Consider the following 6,859-nt stretch of genomic DNA (forward strand, 5'->3'; position numbering starts at 1 on the left):
TGTGTGTGTGTGTGTGTGTGTGTGTGTGTGTGTGTGCGTTGTGTGTGTGTGTATGTGTATGCGTGCACATACATGCGTGGTTTGTGTGTAATGTGTGTACATTCATGCGTGGTGTGTGTGTGTGTGTGTATGTGGTATGTGTAGCGTGTGTGTATGTACATGTGTGCACATGGTGTGTTGTGTGTGTGTGTACGCATGGTGTGTGTGTAGTGTATGTGTACACGTGTGGTATGTATGTGTGTGTAGTATGTGTGTGTAGTATGTGTAGTGTGTGTGTGTACATGTGTGCACATGGTGTGTGTGTGTGTAGTGTGTGTGTGTGTGTGTGCACGTGTGGTGTGTATGTGTGTGTAGTATATGTAGTGTGTAGTGTGTGTGTACAAACTTAAGAGAACGGTCATGCATAAATAAAATTAAGAGAATAATTTAGTATCAAAAACTGTGGCCAATGTTTAGGGTCTACAGTACATATGTGTGTAGAACAATGCATCGAAAATGATAAAAAAAAAATAATGATGAAACAAAACAACTATCAAAATTCTCTAAAGAAGATAGTTGCTATTACTGTAGAGACAAAGAATTATTTTGGATTAATTAGATTAGGCACAAGAACAGATAAGATAAAAACAGGATTAAGATGCATAGAGAAATACAGTATTGTACACCAATGCCAACTAGGGAAAAAATAGATGCTTAAATGATGGTAGTGGTAGAGGTAGGCAGGATGAGTAAACATGCACTAAGCTAAAAAAAGTGTTAACATAAGCAGTAATTAAGGTCAAAACAAACTGACACAAAACCATTTTGCATGAAGACAATAAGAATATAGAAAAATAAACATTATCATATATTAAGAAGGAGGCAGGAGTGGCTGTGTGGTAAGTAGCTTGCTTATCAGCCACATGGTTTCGGGTTCAGTCCCACTGCGTGGCACTTTGGGGCAAGTGTCTTCTACTATAACCTCGGGCCAACAAAAGCCTCGCGAGTGGATTTGGTAGACGGAAACTGAAAGAAGACCGTCGTATATATGTATATATATATATATATATATATAGATATATATATATATGTGTGTTTGTGTTTGTGTGTCTGTGTTTGTTCCCACAACATCACTTGACAACCGATGCTGGTGTGTTTACGTCCCCGTAACTTAGCGGTTTGGCAAAAGAAACCAATAGAATAAGTACTAGGCTTACAAAGAATAAGACCTAGGATTGATTTGTTCGACTAAAGGTGGTGCTCCAGCATGGCCGCAGTCAAATGACTGAAACAAGTAAAAGAGTAACGAGTAAGAGTAATGTTTAATACAGTTATCTACTGCAGTTGATGTTTAATACATTATGAATTTTTATATCTTGTTCTTGCAAATTAAGTGTCCAGTACAATTTTTTTTTTTTTCTTATCTTAAGGTTACCCTAACACATAATGAGATATAAATATACATTTCATATTTTTTATATCTAAATGAATCTAGCACAACTACCGGTTCTTCTGAATGTACAGACAATAAGTCAAGTGCTTGCTAACTTTCACCTCCAGTGAAAGTGGTACACTGACATGACTATTTTTATAGAAATATTAAAAAAAAAAAAAAAAATAAATGACTTATTCCTATGACTAAACAAAAGAAAAAGAAAAAGATACACAGTCCATGTAGTAAGGAAAGTTATCATACATCTAGATATTGCTCGAGAGAAATATGTATTTTATTACAAAAAAAAAAAAAATATTATTCTAAATCTTAGGAAAATATGAACAAGCTCTGAATCAACAGACTTCAAAATCATGAATTCTAAAGGATAAAACAGCATATTGAAAAGAAATGGGGATAGTAGTATCCTTGTGCCTGAGTTGAATGCAACAGATTTTCTTTTTATCTTTTAAAACACAGATGAAATTAAAATTTCTAGTTTATTACAGTAAACACTTTGAAAGAAGACAAACACAGGCATGGCTGCAAGATTTAGAAAGTTGCTTCACAGATATGTGATTTCAGGTTTAGTCTTTCTGTATAGCACATTCAGTGTCTTCTGGGTCAACCAATACCATGTGAAAGATTTTGATTGATGGAAATTGCAGAAAGCACACCATTGCTTCTTCCTGTGTTTTCTTCAATTCTTCTCTTCCGCAGATTCCTTCTACTTGAATTGCTTGGCACTTCTTATCATACTTTCATCTTTCATGTGCATCACATGTCTATACCAGCACAATCTTCTCTCTTGCACACTACATCTAATTCCTCTTATAACCAATTTTTTCTTCCAGCTCACTTGTACACTAACATTACACATCAAACAAAAAAGCCCTTGCCTCATTTCATTCAAGCTTTCACGCATCCTCCAATATTCACTGTCCACATTGTGATGCCATGCAACACTGCTCTTTGTACACAAGTATCATACAATCTACCCTTCACTTGGAAACAGAATTTCTTTGTTGCCAGCAGGGGTTACAGCTCCCTAAACATTTTCCCACTCTATTCATACATTGGCTATTTTAAACTTTCAGAACACACACCTCCACTGATTATTAGATTACACCTATGTAACAAAAGCTATCAACTAATCTTAAATTTATTTCACAGGTGGTCTTACTGCTCACTACACCTTATCAGCCTCTTTCACATGGAACCAGAATGAGGCAATTTGGCATAGTTCTTTAGATGCTGGCAATTTGGCGTGGTTGACTGGACATTCAACCTGCTTTTAGTAACAGTACGTTTTAGCACTGGAGGCTGTTTATACACATACACATGTGCACAGAAATATACACATACTGAGAGAGAGAGATTATACATACATACAAACATAACTTCATGCTCACACACATAAACAGTCAGGAAGAGAACGAAAAGGAGAGTGAGAGAGGGAAAGTGTTAGAACAAGAAAAACATTAAAACGTCTGATGTCAAGTAAGTCAGCATCAAATCAGTGGCATCAGAAGTTCTCATACCCTTATGAAACCATCCTTCCCTGTAATCCCACTATACTTTTGCATCCATATTGAGTATACCAGAGGGAATTTTATCAACTCCTTTTCTGTATAGCAAAAGTAGTCCACTTCCTGCCAGCTAAAACTTATATTTGCTCAGTTTACTTTGAAGTTTTCTAATTCTAGCTTTTGCTTCCCTGTTTGGAATTTCTCTAAATTTGCAATAGATTCAATAACTAGAACTGGGTCATCTACATAGTTCTCATGAACATCTGCCTTAAAATCCTTATATGGTGTAATAAATAAATAAAAATAATAAATGCACCCTTTTAAAGCCTAGCCAGGTTCATGGGCCTGTTTCCCGGTTTCGATGGCGTATGCGTTCCCCAGCTGAGTGGACTGGAGCAACGTGAAATGAAGTGTTTTGCTCAAGAACACAACGCGTCACCCGGTCCAGGAACCGAAACCACAATCTTACGACCATGGTGCCGACACCCTAACCACTAAGCCACGCGCCTCCACCTTATATGGTGTAGACAACTATTATAAATACTGGGATAGTGTGTGCTGAAAACTTAATGGCAAACCTCTTACTTTCAGTTTCTTTCTGTACTACATATACCTGATATCTAGCTTTTTTCTCACCTATCTGATATTGTTCCTTGCTACACACACATTTTATTCCAATCTTTCCAGAACTGTCTCTTAGCTTTTATGGCTTTATCTACTGCACCATTCCACCAGCTTGTCACTTGCCATCTGGTCAATCTACACCTTGCTCTATGCATAGATCTGGTCTGTGCTTGCTGTAGAATGCTTCATAAAAAAAGGTAGCAAGCTAGCAGAAACGTTAGCATGCCGGGCAAAATGCTTAGCAGTATTTCATCTTTACGTTCTGAGTTCAAATTCCACCGAGGTCGACTTTGCCTTTCATCCTTTCAGGGTCGATAAATTAAGTATCAGTTGCGTACTGGGGTCGATCTAATCGACTGGCCCCCTCCCTCAAAAATTTTGGGCCTTGCGCCTAGAGTATAAAAGAACGTTTCATAAAAACTCATAATACTCTTCTATAAATCTTTATCTCTTCCTCCTCTTTATTTAGGTCAACAAGTACTTGTTTGAATCTACATCTGATCAAGGGATCTTACAGTATATCAATACCTTCTTTTTCCAGATTCTCTTGTGTTTTCTGAATCCATTTACCCTACTAACCCAGATATCACTAATCCCTAGTCCATGTTGAGTGATACATTTTTCATTGGAGAAAAAATTAGCATTCACATCCAACTGTCAATTATATTTCCAAGTGAGTATGGAGTCTTCTTGTTTCGTGTCATTGCTTGAGACAGATTAGTAATATTAATCCACCTCATTCTTTATATCATGTACATAACTTACATATATATATATATATATATATATATATATATATATATATCAGAGTAGTCATTATGAGATTGTCTAACATATCGATTAAAGTCACCAGCCATGATAATAAAGTTGCTGTCATCATTTGTTAGTGATAGTCTGCAAGAGAACTTCAAAGAAACAGTGCTCTTGCTCACCTGCCAGTACTGATTAGTATGCATATGCTGAGGTCAATCATTGATGCTACTGTGCTGCTTATGACTAATCAAAGTTTAATCATTTGTCATATATCCTGATTACTTCAATTACTTTATCGGCTTTGCCAAACAAAACGCCTACTCCACCCAACCCAACACTGTTACATATCCAGAAGAATTTGTACCTGTATTTCTTGCCCACTAAGAGTCTGGCTGAGGCTTCCCTCTATCTTGTCTTGTATACATGGCATACATTTATTTGCCTCCACTCTAACACCAGACTTATCTTTCATCAGCATTATGCCAACATTAGCAGTGGCAGCTTTGGAGTCTGATGCTTGACAGGAGAAAACCTCCAGTAGCCAGTGAGCTGTTTGATGCCTGTTCTTCTACATCTGAAAGGAAGAGAGTTAAATAAGAATGCCGAGACCATTTGATGTTAGCCAAAGGGTTCTCACACCTGGTCAAATGTTCCCACCTGAGCTCTTCCCTAATGTGCACACCATTAATATGATGTGTCTGTTCAATGCATGCAACTAAGTTTTGTCATTGTGTGCCTTTTTTTTATTTTTACATAGAAAGGGTATCTAGTCAATCAAACTATTATCAATCACTTTACAACATGAACAGGGTACATTTTATCATGTCAACAGATTGGAGAGACTGTCAAGTGGCTCCACTTCTAAAATGTTTCTTCCACACCGTCTTTTATTCTTTTTTTTTTTGGCAGAGTTAACGCTCTCCTAGACTAGTTGTCTCTGTTGCAATTTGTAGTGTTCATGTCTCATCTGTGTTGAATTTTAATCAGTATTAATTATATCCAACTCGGGTTGTTTTCACTATGGCTAAAGAACTACATTTCAAGGCACTCCAGTGAAGGCTGTAGAAGCAGTTACATAGTAGCTCCCTGTCATATGCTGTTAAAATAGTTAGGGTAGCATGGCAGACACAGATACCCCCATGCTAGGTGATTCAGTCTAGTTTATATAGATAATTATTATTTTAATTTAATAACATACTTCCATATTGCAATCCATGATATAACCTGTAATATCATTATTTATCACAATAAGCTCCACAGAATACATAGAAAGTGAGAAATAATCTGATAAAGACACTTGATTCCTCTGCACAGCACTTTGAGCTGTGTCTTTGCAGTCTGTTGGCTTCTCAATATGAGAAAAGAAAGAAGAGAGTGGGGGAGAGGAGGAGAGAGAGAGAGAGAGAGAGAGAGAGAGAGAGAGAGAGAGAGAGAGAGAGAGAGAGAGAGAGAGAGAGACAGTATGTGTGTTTTAAAAGAATAAAAAGCTAAGAGAAACCTAAGAAAAGAATGAAAGTTGAGAGAAACTAAGAGAAGAGACAAAATTAGTAAGAGCTGAGAAATGAATAAAGTTTAAATATGAATAATTATTATCTTAGCTTAATTTAATAATGTTGGGGCAATTTTGCCAAGCATCCCAGCAGAATCAATGAAATATGGATCCCAAAGTTGATTAAATATACCCCCTCCCTTAAATGTGTGTAGCTCTGTGCCAAAATTACAAATCCTTATTGTTATTATCATTATTATCATCATCATCATCCCTGTTGTTTGTTGCTCATTTAGTGAAGCAAAGGAATGCACAAAAGATGCAGTGAATCTCAAGAAGATGGCTAGAGAATCAATTATTTAAGAGTTCCTTATTCATTGAACACATAGTAAATTGCACCAAATCAAATTATAGATTACTCTTTATTTTATTAACACAAAAGGAATGAAAGGCAAAACTGTCCTCCACTGACAAGATCCATACTGAGTTTAATATCCCTTTGATGTTTTGCTGGAAGTAGCAAGTAAGTCTTGCCTCTTGGATAATGTAATTATTACTTGTTGAGTTATCGATAGTATGGTAATAAGAACTTCAAAGATGTAGAATCGAGAGATGTCTAGAGGACTGCTGCTTCTTATTCTGTAGAACAGGAGAATTATATATGTATAGCAAGTATGTGATGTTGCACTGTTGGAAAATATTAGCAGTTTAGTTAGAGAGGAATTAAGTGTAGATTGTTAGATGAACAATATGAACTGCTGATAAAGATTGAATGCAAGAGAATGGACATGTCACAATGGTATCAAAAGCATCAGTTAATATATGCAAAGAAGATACAACTGCACTTTAGTGGTGTATATGTAATGAGAATGTGAGAGGACAAAGTTTGATTAGTTGGAAATAAACGTTAACATAAGAAAAAATTTGTGACAGAGAAGTTATGTGATACTTCAGATCAGTGAATTTAGGAGGGAGAGAAAGAGGAAGAGTGGGGAGAGAGAAAGAGAGAGAGAGAGCAAGGAGAGAGAGAGAGAGAGAGAGAGAGAGAGAGAG

General features: G+C 36.5%; 1 protein-coding gene and 1 long non-coding RNA gene across 13 annotated transcripts in view; one reads left to right on the forward strand and one right to left on the reverse strand.

Annotated features, from left to right (window-relative positions):
* The window catches only part of LOC106877289 (liprin-beta-1), a 370,011-nt gene that overhangs the window by 356,430 nt on the left and 6,722 nt on the right, over nucleotides 1-6,859 (reverse strand). The gene's annotated exons all lie outside the window — the stretch shown is intronic.
* Nucleotides 1-6,859, forward strand: part of LOC128248318 (uncharacterized) — a 29,045-nt gene that overhangs the window by 10,117 nt on the left and 12,069 nt on the right. For both annotated transcript variants that reach the window (XR_008264557.1, XR_008264556.1), the window contains exon 2: nucleotides 4,106-4,237. This is a non-coding gene — a long non-coding RNA (uncharacterized LOC128248318). The remainder of the gene's footprint in view (nucleotides 1-4,105; nucleotides 4,238-6,859) is intronic.

The sequence above is a fragment of the Octopus bimaculoides genome, chromosome 7 (assembly GCF_001194135.2).
Source record: "Octopus bimaculoides isolate UCB-OBI-ISO-001 chromosome 7, ASM119413v2, whole genome shotgun sequence".
Lineage (NCBI taxonomy): Eukaryota > Metazoa > Mollusca > Cephalopoda > Octopoda > Octopodidae > Octopus > Octopus bimaculoides.